This window comes from Leopardus geoffroyi, chromosome D4, assembly GCF_018350155.1.
Source record: "Leopardus geoffroyi isolate Oge1 chromosome D4, O.geoffroyi_Oge1_pat1.0, whole genome shotgun sequence".
Taxonomy (NCBI): Eukaryota; Metazoa; Chordata; class Mammalia; order Carnivora; family Felidae; genus Leopardus; species Leopardus geoffroyi.
Window position 1 is genome coordinate 47,922,792 of NC_059342.1, and position 19,193 is coordinate 47,941,984.

A 19,193-nucleotide genomic window follows, 5' to 3' on the forward strand; every position below is an offset into this window, starting at 1 on the left:
TCCCTCGAGCTGTTAGGCTCAAGTGAAGAAAGATGTTAGCTAAATACAATCTGGAATGAATACATTAATTTGCACAGTCCCTTTCCCCCCATCGTGCATAAAGTCTTGAATGATTTTAACTCAGATGGATTTTAGTCCATGATAAAAACTGGAAAGTCTGCCTGCAAAGCTTTTAAAAATATAAATAAGTCACATTAGGGATAGAGGGGTGGGAAGGGGAGGGAGGGACGATTTGCAAAGACTTAAAAAACAAACTAAACACAACCGCTTGATGTAACGTCTGCAGATGAAAGCTGTGGACCAGCACTTCCCATGAGACTCCATGGTGGAGTGTCGCTGATGGCAGCTACTGAGAACTAACTGGAAACTTGCAGCTGGGGTGCTTGCAGGATCCTCCTCAAACAGCCCTTCTCAGTGGGGTGGCAGGATTAGGGTGAAGGCTGAGAGGATAATGGAATCTGTACATGCCTGGCCTGATTGCTCCTCGATCTGATCACTGGTAGCAGGGTGACAGCTGCTTTTCCATCCCTCTGAGCGGCAAGGAACAGAGCAGTATGTCAATTGCATGTATATCTTTAGCAGCCATGTATTGACCATTAAGGAGAAAGTGATTCACATTTGTATTACCCTTACTAAAGAGAATATGAAATATTTAGTCAAAGACTTGGAGGGTTTAGAGATCCCACTGTGAATTCTTGCATGATTGAGCAGAGTTCTTCTTTTAAAAAATGTATGTGATGAGTGAATGATCATAATTCTTGGGTTGGTGTGGCTGTGTAAAGATACCCAACATTACATATGCGATTCGCATACATACCTCAGAGGAAGACTGTCAAGTTTTAGGATGCTGTAGAGGTACATGATATTGAAATTGCATTGGATTTGTTGAAATTCAAAATGAAAGTGATGGAGCAGAAAGTATATGGGAAAGAATATTTTGTTTTCAGAAATTAAAGCTTTCTAAATTAGCAAATTACAATAAAGTATTAAGTCATTTTGAAAAATGTGTAAATGTATTAATTTGTATAGAAAAGAAACTGATTAGTAAATCTGCTAATGCACATCCCAAACATTTAAAATGTGCACACCCTTCAACCTAGTATTTTAACATCAAGGAATAGGTGATATCTGCCTCATTTTCTCAAATAATATATCTTTTTTGTTGTTTCAATTGAAAAGTACTTCCTCTTGTTCTCTATTAAAATTATATAATATTTGGGGTGCCTGGGTGGCTCAGTCAGTTGAACGTCCAACTTCAGCTCAGGTCATGACCTTGGGGTTTGTGAGTTCAAGCCCCATCTCGGGCTCTATGCTGACAGCTCAGAGCCTGGAGCCTGCTTTGGATTCTGTATCTCTCTCTCTCTCTCTGCCCCTCCTCTGCTTGTGCCTCTCTCTCTCTCTCTCTCTCTCTCTCTCTCTCAAAAATAAATAAACATTAAAAAAAATGTAAAAAATTATATAATGTTTGACAAATATAAAATGTAAGTAATGCAGCATAACAGTAACAGTGTAACAGAGCACTAGTGAATTCACCATCCAATTAAGCCTAAACCATTACTTATATGATTGCGTTTCCTTCTTAACTTGTTCCATTTTCTCCTCCCTATAGATACCCAGTAACCTGAGTTTTATCATTTCCTTTCCTTTAAAAAAAATTTATTTTTAATCTTTATTTATTTTTGAGAGAGAGAGACAGAGTGTGAGCAGGGGAGGAACAGAGAGGGAGACATAGAATCTGAAGCAGGCTCCAGTCCCCGAGCTGTCAGCACAGAGCCCGACACGGAGCTTGAACTCAGGAACCATGAGATCATGACCTGAGCCAGTCAGACGCTCAGCTGACTGAGCCACCCAGGCGCCTGTATCACTTCCTTTCTAAAATGCTTTTATTACATTAGTTTATATTATTTTTAGTTTGTCTTTCAAAATTGAGTATAATTTACATATAGTAAATTTCATCCATTGTAGTGTACAATTCTGTGGGATTTGACAAATGTTTGCACCATCACAAATAAGATACGGAACAGTTCTGTCACCTCTGACTTGCCCCTTTGTAGTTGGTCCCTCTCCTACACCCAGCCCTTGGCAACCACTGATCTGTTCTTTTTTTTTTTTTAATTTTCAGTTTTAATGTTTATTAAACATTTATTAATCATATAAGAGCATGAGTGGGGGAGGGGCAGAGAGAGAGGGAGACACAGAATCAGAAGCAGGCTCCTGGATCCCAGCTGTCAGCACAGCGCCTGACGTGAGGCTCGAACTCACAAACCGCGAGATCATGACCTGAGCGGAAGTCGGCCGCTCAACCGACTGAGCCACCCAGGTGCCCCATGATCTATTTTCTGTCTCAATAGTTTTGCCCTTTCCAGAATGTCGTATAAGTGGAATCGTAAGTGATGTGGTCTTTTGACTCTTCCTTTCATTCTGCGTAATGCATTTGAGATTCATGCATATTTTTGTATGTATCAGTAGTTCATTTTGTATCATTAAATAGTATTCTATTATAGGTATGTACTTACTATAGTTTATTGATTCACTAGCTGAAGAACATTTTGGGTTGGTTCCGTTTGTGGCAAATACAAGTGTATCAGGTATAAGCCTTTGTACATATGTGAACATAAATTTTTATTTCACCTAAGTGAATATGTAAAAGTGAGATTTCAGGGTCACATAGCAAGCTTATGTTTAACATTATAAGAATGTAATATATAGCCAGCCTTTCCAGATGGGCCGTGGCCTTTTGCATTTTCACAAGGAATTTATCAAACTTTCAGTGGCTCTGCATCTTCTTTAGCACTTAATATTGTCATTTTCTGGGGCACCTGGGTGGCTCAGTTGGTTAAGTGTCTGACTTCGGCTCAGGTCATGATCTCACGGTTCCTGAGTTTGAGCCCCGCGTTGGATTCTGTGCTGACAGCTCAGAGCCTGGAGCCTGCTTTAGATTCTATGTTTCCCTCTCTCTGCCCCTCCCCTGCTCACACTCTGTCTCTCTCAAAAATAAGTAAATGTTAAAAAAAAATTAAATTGTCATTTTCTTTTTTATTTTTTTTTTCAAATTAAGCTATTCTTTTCTTAGTGGTATCGTATTGGGTTTTATTTTGCATTTCCTGAATGATGAATGATGTTAAGCATTTTTCATGTGCTTATTTGTCAGGTTAATAGATAGATAATGACAGATAGGTAGATCGGTCTACCTTCGGTGAAGTGTCCAAATTTTTTGCACTTTTAAAAAATGAGTTGTTTATTTTCTTATTGAGCTTTGAGAATTTTTATGTACAGGTACAAGTCCTTTAGTTTGTGACTTGCAAATATTTTCTTTTGGTCTGCGACTTTTCTTTAAAAAAAATTTTTTTTTTTAATGTTTATTCATTTTTGAAAGACAGAGAGAGAGAGAGAGTACAGCAGGGGTGGGGTGGAGAGAGAGGGGGAGCACAGAATCAGAAGCAGGCTCCAGGCTCTGAGCTGTCAGCACAGAGCTCGACGCGGGGCTCGAACTCACTAACCGCAAGATCATGACCTGAGCCGAAGTCGGACGCTCAACTGACTGAGCCACCCAGGCGCCCCTTCTTTTAAAATTTTTAAAAACTTTTTTTTTTTTCTTGAGAGAAAGAGAGACAGAGCATGAGTGGGGGAGAGGTAGAGAGAGAGAGGGAGACACAGAATCCAAAGCAGGCTCCAGGCTCTGAGCTGTCAGCACAGAGCCTGGCACAGGGCTTGAACTCATGAACCACAAGATCATGACCTGAGCTGAAGTCAGATGCTTAATCGACTGAGCCACCCAGGCACCTCATGATTTATCATTTCATTCTCTTAATAGTGCCTTTTGAAAAGTAGAAGTTCTTAACTTTGCTAGGGCCCAATTTCTCTATTTTTTCTTTTATGGTACATGCTGTTGGTGTTGTACTTGAGATCTTCGTTTCTTCCTTGCTTTCCTCCCTCCTTTCCTCCTTTCTTTCCTTCCTTCCTTCCTTCCTTCCTTCCTTCCTTCCTTCCTTCCTTCCTTCTTCCTTTCTCTCTCTTCATCCTTTCTTCCTTCCTTTCTTCCTTTATTGCCTAACCCAGAGTCACAAAGATTCTTGTTCATTTTTTCTTCTAGCAGTTTTATAGTTACAGATTTTAAAATTAGGTCAGTCATCCATTTTCAATTAATTATAGTATGTTGTGTGAGGCAGGGATCAGAAATCACATTTTTTGCATATGGATAACTAATTGTTTCAGCAACATTTGTTGAAAAGACTATTCTTTTTGCAATTGAATTGGCTTTGCATCTTTGTTGAAATTCAAATGAACACATGTGTGATCTACTTCTGGATTCTCTACTAAAAAATAATTTATATGTCTACCCTTTTACTAATACCATATTGTCTTGATGCTGTAGCTTTAAAAATAAGTCTTGACATCAAGTAATGTGCAATTGGGTAGTTCACTTAAAAATTATCTTGGTTATTCAGTTCTTTGTCTTTCCATATAAATTATGGAATTAGCTTGTCTGTTTCTACAAGGAACTTAGTGGGATGTTGATTTAAATTAAATTGAATCTGTAGATCAATATGGTGAGAAATGACATGTTAACCATATTGAGTCTCCCACCCAGTCCATTAAAAGTGGCTTATCCATTTATTTACATCTCTTAAAATTTCTTTTATCAGTGTTATGTGGTTTTTAACATACAGATCTTTCACGAATTTTGTTAGACTTAAAAGTATTTAATAATATTTAATGCTATTATAATTGGTATTTTTGAAATTTCAATTTCCAATTGTTCGTTGCTAGTATATAGAAATACTATTGATTTTGTATTTAGACTTTGTATCTGAAATCTTAAGTCACTTATTAATTTTAGCAGCTTTTTAGACTTTTGGGTTTTTTACAAAATCTGTACAACCTTGTTTTTCATGAATAGAGACAGTTCTATTTCTTGCTTTCCAATCTGTATTCGTTTTATTTATTATTATTGCATTATTGCACTGTCTTGGATAGTGTCTTGTATGATGAATAGAAAGCTGACATTCTTGCCTTGTTCTGAGCTTAGGAAATAAAGCTTTCAATTGTTCATTAATAAGTATGATGTTAGCTATAGAATTTTTTGTAGATGCCCTTTTATTTCTAGTTTGATGAAAATTTTTAAGAATTATGAATCAGGATCAAATTCTACTGGATTTTTCTGCATCTATTTAGATGTGCATGTGTTTTTTTTTCCCCATTATTCTTTTGATATGATGAATACATTGATTAATTATTTTTTAAATGATGAACAAGCCCAGAATTATTTGAATAAGCTGTACTTGGTCATGATTATTATTATTATTATTATTTACACATTGCTTGATTCAATTTGCTAGTATTTTGTTTGTCCATGGGAATGTTGGCCTGTAGTCTCTGCCCCCCTCTTTTGGTTGTCTTTTTCTGGTTATGATATTAGGGTATTTCTGACCTCAAATATGAGATGGGAACTATTCTCTCTTTTTTTCTATTCTGGGAGAGATTGTGTCAACTTTGTATTATTTCTTAAATGTTTGGTAGAATTTGCCCATTATCTACACAAGTCTGGACTGTTCTTTGTTGGAAAATTGTAATTAATAACTTAATTGTAATACCTTAATACCTTTTAATTGTAATACCTTAATTAATAGATATAGGATTATTTAGGATTATTCTTAGTATCTGTTACTTGAGTGAGTTTTCGTGGTTTGTGAATTTAAATGTCTGTAGTATCTACAGTGACATCTCTTTTGAAGTCTTAATATTTGTAATTTGTGTCTTCTCTCTTACTATGTTGGTCAATTTGGCTACAAGACTATCCTTTTCTTTTTTCAAAGACACAGCTATAGTTTCATTGATTTTTGTTTTTCTGTTCTCCATTTAATTGATCTCTGCTCTTTATTATTTTATTCCTTCTGCTTGCTTTGGGTATGATTTTCATCTTTTTTTACTTTCTTAAGGGGTATTCTTAAGTCATTTATTTGAAGCTGCTTTTCCAATATAAGCATATTAATACTATAAGTATCCCTTTAAATGTTGCTTTAACTACATCTCACAAATTTTGATGGTGTGTTTTTCAATTGCTTTAAATTAAAAATAATTTCTAATTTCCTTTGTGACTTCCTCTTTTATCTTTGGGCTGAGAAATGCATTGTTGTTAATGAAATATTTTGGAATTTCCAGATATACTTCTGTTACTGATTTCTAGTTTATATCTATTATGGCTAGAGAACATACTTTGTATGGTTTCAGTGGTTTTGAATTTATTAATGTTTTGTTTTATGATCTGATACATTCTTAGTGTATGTCCCTTATGCACTTGAAAAGAATGTGTAGTCTGTTATTGTTGGACGGAGTGTTTTATAAATGTCATTTAGGCTAATTTAATGAATTTTATTGTTTAAGTCTTCTGTACTCCTTCTGAGTTTCTGTTCACTTGTTTAATTGATTACCGAGAATAGGGGCGCCTGGTTGGCTCAGCTCAGTTAAGCTTCTGACTTCGGCTCAGGTCATGATCTCATGGTTTGTGAGTTCAAGCCCCGCGTCAGGCTTTGTGCTGACAGCTCAGAGCCTGGAGCCTGCTTTGGATTTTGTGTCTCCCTCTCTCTCTGTGTCCTTCTTCCATCTCTCTCTCAAAAATAAATAAACATAAAAAAAAAGAAAATGATTACTGAGAATAAAGTCTCTAACGATAATTGGGTTGGTCCATTTGTCCCTTCACTTCTGTAAGTTTTTGATTCATATATTTTCATGATTATTAAATGAATATAAAATTATGTCTAAGCTTAAGTTTTCCTAGTGAGTTGTTCTTTTTCATTTCAATAGTATTTTTCTAAAGTCTACTGCTTCTGCTATTTATATAGCCACTACAACTTTTTTGTTAGCGTTTGCAGAGTATATGCATCCATCAGTTTTCTCATCAATTATTTTATCTTATCTATGTATTTATGTTTAATGTAAGTTTCTTATAGACAGAGTTGAGCATTGCTTTTTAAATTAATCTGACAATCTTATTCTTTTCTTTAATGTTTATTTATTTATTTTTAGAGAGAGTTAGGGAGAGAGTGTGCACAGGCAAGCAGGAGTGGGTGAGGGGCAGACAGAGAGAATCCCAAGCAGGCTCCCCACTGTCAGTGCAGAGCCTGATGTGGGGCTTGAACTCGCGAACAGTGAGATCATGACCTGAGCCAAAGTTAAGAGTCAGATGCTTAACCAACCGAGCCACACAGGCGCCCCTGACTATCTAAGTCTTTAAATTGGTTTGTGTTTTGGTATTCCATGTAGCATTAGATATTTTTAGATTAACATACTGTCTTGCCAGTTATTTTTATTGTTCCATTTGTTTTTGACCCTTCTCTTGCTTTCTTTTATATTTATTTATTTATTTGTATGATGATTTCATTTTATCAACACTATTGGCTTATTATATTTTACCTCTTAAAATATTTCTTCATAGTTGTCCTGGGGTTTACATCTTTAATTAATCATATTCTTTTTTTTTTAATGTTAAAATTTTTTTTAATGTTTATTTTTGAGAGAGAGAGTCAGTGCTAGCGTGGGGAGGGGCAGAGTGAGAGGGAGACACAGAATCTGAAGCAGGCTCCAGGCTCCTAGCCGAGCCTCGCCGAGCCATCAGCACAGAGCCCCACGTGGGGCTCGAACTCAGGAACCATGAGATCATGATCTGAGCCGAAGTTGGACGCTCAACCGACTGAGCCACACAGGCACCCCTAATTAATCATATTCTATGTTCAGATATTAAACTTCTTCACATGTAGTACAAGGACCTTATAATGTTATACTTCCAATTCTTCTCTTCCATTCTTTGGGATGTTGTTATAATTTTAATTTCATATATGCTATAAACACACACACCATAAATTGCTATTATGTTTTGCTTTGACAGTCCACTATCTTTTAGATCAATTAACAACTTATTTACTTTCATTAATGTTATTTCCAGAACTATTCATTTCTTTGTGTAGATCCATGTTTTTGTCTGCTGTTATATTCCTTTTAACTGGGGAACTTCCTTGAACATTTCTTGTAGTGCAAGAAATGATTGTGGTATTAGTAGCATATATCCATCTGGTATGCCTAACTTTTGTGTGTGTTTACCAATCACTAATCAGGTTTCTGCTCCTAGGATTATTTCTTCTCCTTGGAAATTGCTTACTTCTTGGGAGTCTATCAATACAGTATGTTTTATGCAGCATCTAGTGGTTTGGCAACAGAGGGATCTTTCAGAATATTTAGTCTGTCAAATCTCAAAAAGCAGAAGTCTTCAATAATATATTTTATAATGTTTCTGTATTCACTCACATAGATATGCCTCCATTTTTCTAAAGTTTGCATAGTATTCGATTTTAAGGATGTAACATATTTTAAATTCATACCCTTACTTAGAGGCATAAAGATTATTCCTAGTCATTAGCTATTTCACATGGCATGCAGGGAGCATCATTGTGCTTGAATTTCCATAAACTTTTATGAGTATATAGTTGTAGGATACATTTCTAAGGTGGAATTGCTGAGTGAAAGGCATTAAAAAAATTTTTTTTGAGAGAGAGAGAGAGAGAGAGTGAGCAGGGGAGGGGCAGAGAGAGTGGGGGACAGAGGATCTGAAGCAGACTCTGTACTGACAGCTGACAGTCCAACGTGGGGCTCGACGTCTGGCACTCAACCGACTGAGCCACCCAGGTGCCCTGAAATGCATTTTGAAAGGTTTTGGTAGATATTTTCTGGCAAATTTAAATGTTGTTAGAAAATATAAACAGTGTTTCTAGACTTTTGTATTTGGCTAATATTTACCATTTAAACAACTGATATTTATATTCTTCTATATTGTCAGTATTTCCCCTCCAATGACAGTAAAATCTTGTCTATATGGAACACTTTTATATGAAGGCAAGTTATATGAAGGCAAGAACATTTTGTATGAGAGTTTAGTACCTGGATCATAGTCTTGGCTCTGCCATGCATTTTCCTTTTGACTTTAGATAAGCTAGTTGATCTTTTTAGATCTCTCTTTGTACATAAACTATAGACTATTGAACTAGAACAGAGGTTATTAAATTTTATTCCGAGGGTGAGAAGATAAGCCTGATTGGCAGTGCTTTGGAATCCCTTCAAGCAAGATAGCTGTGCATTTATCACATAGATATATTCTATAAATATATATATATATATATATATATATATATATATATGCTGAAAAAGTTTATTCATTTTCCAAAAAAAGTTATGCAATTAAAAGTAGTAGAATCCTTTTGTTTAGTGGATGGATTTAAAGTCACTTCTCATTTAAAAATTTTATGACTTATGATTCTGTATATTCTTCTGAATTGCTAGATTTTCTAGCATTGAATTCCAGTTATGGCTTCTAGCTTTTTGCTTCTCCATTCAATGCAAAATGCAAAAACAAATGCAGTTATTTAGACCCCCCCCCCCCAAAAAAAAGAGAGAGAGAGAGAGAGCGCGAGCTTTTCTTCCTCTAATCTTTTCTCTCAGCATTATTTCACTTTTGAATTAGAAATGTTTCAGTCTCAACTACATTTTTTTTTCCAGAGGAAAGTTAAACAGTTTTGATTTCTCTTAATTTAATATCCTTCATAGTGAGCCTGAATTTAAATATAGAATACCCTGTCTTATATCTTGTCTTTCTTGATTTTCTGTAGAGTATACCCATAGCCTGTATATTGGTCATTTTTAATGGAATGCTTCTATCCTCGCCCTCATCAAGTTCCAAGCCCCAGCATACTCTCCTATCATCAGTGTTGAGGGCCATGGTCACATTTCTTTTGTCTGAACATTGCTTTCACCATAACATTTTTTACATTTCTGGGAAAAACTCTAATTACCTTAGGCATAAGAACAAACCTCTTGGTTTAAATCTCTTAATCAGGCTTTCCCAAAATAGCCACTGAGGCAAACTGACTCATTCTCCCATGTGCCTGATTATCCATCTCAGAATTTTTGAAATTCACTCAATTTACATCTGTGTTAAGGACTTCTGCACCTCTGCAAGTTCCACTTTTCCCACTGCTAAAAAGTAACCTTCTCCAGGAAGTTTTCTCTTACTAACTAGGGACGAAATATTCTTTTTCTCTCACAGTAGGCAATGTACTTGTACTTTGTCTATAATGAGAAAACAATGAAACTTAACTGAAATAGTTTCCAGTAAGCCTGAGTTTATAATAATTTTACCTACACTGGGCTGAAGTTTGAAAATGCTATCTCTAAAAAGAAATCTACTAGGGAAATAAGAGTAACTAAGATTGTAGGAGATACATATACTCAGGTAAACACACACACACACACACACACACATGCACAGCACACCTCCTACATTTTGAAAAGTCTTTAAAATTGTAAAACCTTATTTCTACCTTAAATGGGAATCTGTTAAAATAATCAAATATATTTAAGAATATTTCAGCATATGTTCTATAATTTAAAATGATCTTCCCTTGATCTGAATAGAGCTTTACTATACTATAGCTTATTTACTAGGGAAAAGTTTAGGTAACTTATAACAGTGGATCCTGTCTTGCACCTCCCAGGTTTCTCTTTAGGACCAAGGCACTCATTCCAAAGCTGTTAGAAACACTGATGACTGGAGGACCTCAGGTGAATCCCTCTCTAAGAATTGCCCTCAACTAAAGAAACTCATCTTGACTAAGATAATAACATCCTGTCTTTGTGGGCTGCCTGAGCCCAGCACCTGCTCTGGTGGATATATAAAATCTTGGTCCTCCTGCCCTCATTTGGGCAGATTCTTTTTTATTTATTTATTTATTTTTTTTTTCAACGTTTATTTATTTTTGGGACAGAGAGAGACAGAGCATGAACGGGGGAGGGGCAGAGAGAGAGGGAGACACAGAATCGGAAACAGGCTCCAGGCTCTGAGCCATCAGCCCAGAGCCCGACGCGGGGCTCAAACTCACGGACCGCGAGTTCGTGACCTGGCTGAAGTCGTACGCTTAACCGACTGCGCCACCCAGGCGCCCCGTTTGGGCCGATTCTGATGAGCCATCCCACTTGTAGAGCTCACCCTAGGACTGGTGAAGGCCTTTGTTGTGACAGCGGCATTACAGCTCAACTTCTCCCTCTGCTACCTGATTCCTTTGTTCCCCTGAGGCCTGGTTCCCAAGAGACCCCTTGATAAAATTCCTGCATACTTAATCTTGACCTAGAGTCCTTACCCCCACACTTCCATGTTACCGTATAATTGTGAAAACCAGAGGAAAAAAAATGGCTAATGTTTAAACAAATCTTACTGCTTCCCAGGCATTATGCTAAGAACTTCAGATTCATCAAATCACCTGATCCTTACAACAATATGAAGTGGTGGTTATCATCAGCATCATTATCATCTTTATTTACAAATGAGGAAACTCACTTTAGAGCAATTACATAATTTTCCCAAGTCCTACAGTTACCAGGTGGTAGAGCCAGGGTTTGAAACTATGAATGCTGTATTCCAGAGATTATATTTTTAATAACTCAATCATTTTACTTCCTGAATCTTTATGATGTGTATTGAACACTAAAAGGGCATGTCTGGATAGAGAACTATTTAAGGATTGTGGCTGTGAAGACTAATGACTATATTCTGAAAATCAGATTCTGTTCCATATTTATAGTATAAGGACACATAATTTTTGGTAAGATGATTTTTTTTTCTAGGTAAAAATAATCACCATCATTTTTAAGTTAAAGCACAATACTATATTTAGATATTGGGTACAACTGATTTTCCATCTCTGATTCAAAATTAAAGAATGTTAAAATTAATCACACGTGAGGAAATTCAAGCCTACTTGCTGACTGATACTAATAAAGGCTGATTTTTTGTTGTTGGAATCAACCGCTGATGTGCTAATGGAATTCTGATTAATGAATTTGTCAATTGTTTGTCCCTATTGTAGACATTAACTGGCATTCTATCAATAACTGTGACATAAAAAAATACACGACCAAAATACAGATTGCTTGCTGCTTTTAAATGCATTTCCAACCAAATTAAACTAGCTACATGACACAACTGATCTAGTCTCCTATGTAGAAATTAACTTTATTTACTTTCGAAATTCATCTGAAGACCCCTTTTTTCAATAGGTACACATAGATCTTAGTCTTATTAGAGAGCTTTCACAGAGTAGAAGGCTGTACATTAAGTTGTTTCTTTTATGTATGTGAAACAATATTGATATTTATATATGCTTTGTAATAAAAATACTTTATATTTGCATAGCACTGCTGAGTTTTCACAAATACTATTCACATAATTCTTATCATGACTGTGAGATAGTTGGGGTGGATGTTTTAAATATCATTTTCTAGACAGGTAAACAGGGTTTAGACTAAGTGATTCGTTCAGATGGCTGAGATAGGAGTTCATCTGACCCACAATCTTTTATACACTGACATGAACATATAATTGTGTCTCCTCTCTTAGTCATTCCTTCACTTCTGCCACCCTTCTGAGACATAATGTTTTGTTCTTCCTTTCATGGGCAAATTTCTTGAGGAAAAGAACATACGTGTGCTACATTCACTTTCGTATTTTGCAGCCACCATTCCTGAATGCTTTGCCGTCTGAAGTGTGTCCTAACCACTATGAAAGAATGACAGTATCACAGGTCACCAGAAATCTTCCTCATACAACATCCAGTGGTGTTATCATAGATCACAGGTTTCAGACGTCATTGAAGCATCTTTCCTAAGCATACCATGTGTTTCAAGAAACATTCCTCTCTGTTTCTGGAAACTGAAAGTGATTCTCTTTTCCTCTTTTTTACCTTCATTGAATCATTTTCCTATCCTTTAAATATAGCTGTTTACCAGAGGAATATCCTTGACTTTCATCTGTTCTTTCTGCGTATTGAATTCATCATGAGTTTTATGGTTTCATTGATCAACTCCACCTACATGAAAGGCGATATAATATAGGAATTAAGATCTTAGCTTCAAACTCAATTCTGTTTGAGTGCAAGCTCCATCATTTATTAGCTCTGTGACTTTGAGAAACTTCTCAGTTTGTCCATGTGCAAAATGGGTTTACTCTGCTTACTTCAGAGGGTTGGAAGGACTAAAGAGATAAAGCATGTAAAATGCTTAGCCACTGATAGTCCCAGTTTTTTATTTTAATACAATGTAAAGCCTATACTGTAGTGTCCACAAGACTGTACCATCTGGCTGCTTCCTACATCTAGGCAAGAGATACTGATGGTGAAGATTATTTGGTGGCAAAACGGATGGAGAGAAGTAGATGTATTGAAGACATGTTTTACAGGAAGGATTTTGTGTGAAGATGGTGATTGAGATGGGGTGATGAAAGAAGATTATCCTGATATAGCTTGAGAGTTTAAGCCTCATAAAACTGGGTAGCTGGTGTTATCTACTAAGAGAGGGGCACTGGGGGAGAACTAGGATGCTGGGGAAGATTATAAATTAGGTTTGGGGCATGTGGAGTTTTAAGTTCCTTTCAGATCTATAGGTGGAACAGTTGAATAGGCAGTTAAACAGGTAGCTTCCAGCACTCAATAAAGATATAGAAGAGAAAAAAATCCCTGAAATATTTTAAGTTGAGAATTACATTAAAAGCAACACAGAAAGTATAATACAACTGAAAAATATATATAATCAGGGTTGTGGTAGATAAGAATATATAAAATATAAGTGCAAAGTTTAAAATTATGATAAGGTTGATAAATATGGAAGACATACTAGGGAGTTTATATGTATGTATAATTGGTCGTCCTGAAGAAAAAAAAAGGTAAATGAAACATTAAAACTAACTAAAGATATATTAGAAGAAAACTTTTTTGAAATAAATACTTGTATTATTGTTTTATCAAAAAATATTCATTAGATGACTAGTTTTTGTCAGGTGCCATTCTAGGCACTGAGAGCAAAGTATCAGAAAAGTTAGAGAAGGTGACTTTTCATGGAGTGAGCATTCTACAGCCACTAAAATGCACACCAAGTTCCAGAGGAAACTTATATAAAATGTCAATAAGACAGACTGTCATGACGTTACCAAACATCAAGATAAAAAATTTTATGGATGTCCAAACAAAGAATGCAAGTCAGCTAGGGAATAAAAGTAATTTTGGCCTCAGATTTGTCCATTAGTCTTAGTGAGAAGACAGAGGGTCACTGTCTACAAAACTCTGAGGGAAGATATGTCCCAATAATTTTAATACCCAACCAAAATTTCTGTCAAGTATCAAGGCAGTGGACATTCTCAAGTAAGTAAGAAGTCAAGCAATAATATACCCATGAATCTTGGTTGGAAAAAATGTAAAAACTGGACAATGATATCCAGCTGCAAATGATATGAAGCAAATTAAAAAACTCAGGATGGCAGACCCATGCTTGGCATTGAATATACTGAGATATAATTATTTGTATATTGAATATACTGAAACATATTTATACTGAAGTAGATTATAATTATATAATATTAAATAAATGTGGGAATTTTTTCATCAGAATATAATACAAGTGCCATAAACCTTGTAATTAACGAGTAAATATTACAAGGTTCGGAGAGAAGAGATAGGAATTAGTATTTTTATGCTATTTTTTCTCATATTTCATAGTAAAGGTTCAAGATCATGGCCTAAATTTAATCACGAGGTTTTGTTTTTCTTCCTGAAATAATGATATCTATCTCTTAATACTTTAAGATTTTTTTTCATAACTTCGAAAGAATCTTTTAGGAACCAATATTATATGCTGACAAATGAACAGGTGTCTAAATAATAACTTCTTTAGTTTTACTCTATTCTCTTATATTAAACTCAAGTAGACTTAAGTAATTTAGAAATTAGAAAGTACGATCTCATTTGGACCGCTATTCTTTGTGCCTCATTCTCTCAGCCTATCTATGTGTCTATCTGTGTGTTTGCGTGGGGGTGATTTCTGGAGTGAGGGTCTCCAGATCATAAGAACAAAGGTGACTTCTGGAGTTAGGGAGATAGCACAAATATGATATGTTTCTTTTTATTATGAATAGTCATATATTGAAGAAACTACTGATGAATGAAAAAAACAAACAGTTCAAAATCAACTTTGGGAATGGGTCTGGTAGTAGGGGTAGATGAGGCAGGAGGATTAACCATGGGAAAGTCTTTTATCCTCTTGGGCCCCTTCAGTTCACAGTCAGCACATCTTATATCATAGAGGGCAAGTTATTTAAGCAATAGTATTTCAGAGAAAACTTTCAAATTCTGATGTATTTATTGGCCATTTCAGAACTGACTTGCTACTTATTTCAATTTCAAATATTGAAACAATTTAAAGATTTTTTTTAGGTATTTTCAAGTATTAAAAATATTTTGAAGTAATGGTTTATTTTTTCAGGGCGTTCTGTAGTTGTTATACTTTGTGATTTTACTTGGTTTAGATCCTGGTCACACCTTTCCTTTCTTTATTTTATTTTTTCCAAAATTTTTTTTTAATGTTTATTTTTGAGAGAGAGAGAGAGAGACAGACAGAGTGAGAATGGGGGCAGGGGCGGGCACAGTGGGCAGAGAGAGACAGAGACACAGAATCTGAACCAGGCTCCGGGCTCTGAATTGTCAGCACATAGAGCCTGACATGGGGCTCAAATTCATAAACCGTGAGATCATGACCTGAGGCGAAGTTGGACGCTTAACCAGCTGAGCCACCCAGACACCCCACACCTTTTCTTTGTATAATTATTTCATGTGATACATGCACCCACACACATTCAAATTTTTTCAATTAAAAAAAAAGCTTTTGGCATTTGAAACTGATTTACTAAAATGAGTTGATCTTTCTGACTTGATTTTCCCCACTAAATAACACAAAACATTCACTTCTCCTAAATTCCTATAAGTTCCTTATAGCACTCAATTTATTTCGTTTCCCAGGCTGTCCTTGACTTCTATACCACCCAGGTACTGCTGGGAGCATTGCAGGTCAGGATTACACCAGCTCTCTGGGCTTTGTAAGTAAGCCTGCCTCTACCTAGGAATTAGCAAATAGGACTTTTGAAAACATAAATCTACCTCCTTTTACTGGTTTTCTGTTTTAGAAATGTTTCATGCTGTCAGAGGCTTGAGTTCATATAGGAAGGAGAATAAGAAGGAGCCCGGGTGACTTGGGGACTGGAGGTCACAGTGGGCCAGCCGTGGGGGTGACTTCCACATACAGTGATCCATCTGGTGCTGCAGTTTGTACCTCTGCTCTGTCTTTAATGAGACCACTTGATGTCCAAGAAGCTCGGCTCTTTTCCAGCTTCTGGATCAAATCTCATCTCAGTAGCAATTTAAAGAGAAATTAGAATGGTCTGTTAAGATGTCACAATTCCAGTCTCAAAGGAGTGGGAGTTACAAGAGGGAAGTTGGTCATCTCAGGGGCTAGTTATCCATAAACTTCTGGGTGGTGGAATCTTTCTCTTTTATCACCATGACCCCTATTATTTAACATATTACTTTGCATAGGGGAGGAACCCAGTATTTGATGAGTGAATAAATTATTAATTAAATATATAAAAAGAAGGAAACAAAGAGTCCTAACTGGGTCATACTGGGGAGTGAGTTGCACACTTGCTCTTGAAAACGAAGCCATCACTAGCGTGATGAGTAAATTTAGTGCTAGAAGGTATAGTCTGAGGTATGAAATGAGGGCTCCTCCAATGTCTTCTCACCCACTTACCTTAAAGTCTTGGAAATCCTATTTAATTTTTATTTTATTTTATATTTTATTTTATTATTAGTTTTTAAAAGTTTATTTATTTTGAGAGGGAGATTGAGCATGAGTGTGAGTAGGGGAGGGACAGAGAGAGAGGAGAGAAAGCATCTCAAGCAGGCTCTGTGCTATAAGCACAGAGCCTGATGTGGGGCTCCATCTAACAAACCATGAGATCATGACCTGAGCAGAAATCAAGAGTTGGATGCTTAATCAACTGAGCCAACCAGGTGCCCCATTGGAACTCCCCTTTTAGAGATTTGTTCATAAAGGGAATGTGGCAGAAGTAGGACTGTCATATTTATTGTGACTGTTTCTGGATAAAAGAACTATGCAAGGTAAAACACAAACAATTCTCCCCCCGCCCCCAACCCAGCAAAAAGTAATAACAATAAGAACAAAAGAGCAAGTCAAGGAGAATGCCTTACCAAAAAAATAGATGCCATGTTACATTGATGTAATATTTTTCCAGAGTTATTCTATTAAATATTGATTTTCTGTGTTTTTTTTTTAAAAATCTCTATCAATTTATTAAAGCCTTTTGGCGTTATATAAGAATCTTTTGCCTTGAAAAGATTAAAACAGAGACCTTCCAAATCATTGAGCAAGAACAACTTCCTGCCACCTACAGAAAATCTCGCTGCCAAGGAAAGAAATGACAGACCTATAATATTTATGCCAAAGATAGCATTTCTTGGGCCCTAAATGATACATCTGGAGACCCTATATTTACTGACTTTGTTCTTATTGCTAAACTATCTTTTATTACAAATAAAGTTTGCTTTAGTTCCCTTTTGGATGGAGAGAACCCATTTGCAGAAGCTCTATGCTATCCCTTCTCCTACGGTTATTTCAGTATGAAAGTTTGGAAATTCATTTTTCTGTAAGTTTAGGAGGAATTTATCCAGAGCTTCTCCATGGTTTTCTGGCCATCATATAAAACATCACAGAAACTCATCTGCTTCTGATGTGGTCATCTCTGGTCTTTGCATCCCAGCTGGCATTTTCGTGGACAGGGCAGAAGCATTTTTCATTTAGGTTACAGAACTTCAAACAACATGCACTGTAAAGGAAATATATGTCTTATCGTTTGCTCTTATCAACAAAATGTTTCCCCCTAAATGTGGTATCTGTTCACTGTGTATCGAAATTGTTGACCTAAAATCTTAAGGGAGATCTTAGTTTGTTTTTGGCCTTTGACAACCTATTCTCATTGACATAAGGATCCAGGAGACTGGATTAACAAACTCTTTGTGATGAAAGCTTTCTCCTAACAGAGATCCTCTTGGAAGCAGAGAATAGGGAGAGACTCCCTGAGGCATCTGAGTAGTCATGATGGACATAGAGGAGACCAGACACCTGGACTCCATGGGGCCATCATTAGAGGGACGTGATGTTTGTTAGAAAGGGAATCCCTGAAGTATTCTCAAATCTCCATTATATCTCCCTCTGGTGAGCTATTTCTGACAATAGAGTCTGTGTCCTTGGAATACATTCTCTTTGCTGATTGAACTACTGTACTTTTTGCTACCTTAGAGTCATAGATGATTTTGGATTAAGAAAAAAATTCTTTTAGAGCTCAGTGACATACAGCAGGTCATTCTTAAACCAGAAATGCTGACTCAATTTAGATTTAAGAAAATCTTTTTTTCAAATTTAGACTTAAAAAAAAAAAATCTTTTTCTTGAAAGATGTTATAGAACTAAAGAGAAAGGAGAATAAATGAATGTTGTTCGGTTTCTGTTCATAGACACAAGCTCTGGACGTTTAATTTTTTTGCTTTATATCTGTATAAATATATATGTTTAAATAAGTGAATCCAACTATTCCCTGTGATATTCAGCTTGCTATAGAAATCCTTTTCTTCACTGAAAAAGTAAAGATCATTTCTCACAGAAATTTTGTTATGAATTTACGTTGAGGTAATAACTCTTTAAAAACATGGACTGAGTCAAAAGAGATAAATTTGACATTTTAGAATGGTAAGATCTTGATTTAACTGCAGATGGGAACTTTGGTTACTGAGGGACATCGTTTTCTCTTTTAATTAATTCCTTTTCCTGACATTTCTCCCATCATGAGGCAAATTTGTTTGTGGCGCTTAACCTTTAAGTATGATATCAGTTTTCACTGGAGTCATGCAGCGACCAACAGTAAGTACATGTAAGGCAAGAAAAGTATTTTTTTTTTTTTAAGGCAAAAACTCCTCAAACTAAGTTTACAGTCAGGAAATTTTCTTCTTCACTTAGAACTCATGACCTCAGCTGCCTCTTTATCTTTGCCTTCTTGGTCCCTCTCCTCAAACTCCAGAGCCCAGGGACTTTGTGTCCTACAAATAGTTTTCAGATTCACTCTCTCCTCCTTACCCATCAAATTCATTCCCTGAACAAACAAACAAACAAACAAACAAAATAAACTTTTTTTTAAACTCATGCTCTTCCCTCTGCTGTTTCCTTTTTAGCTTTACTTGTCAAATTTTACTTATCCTT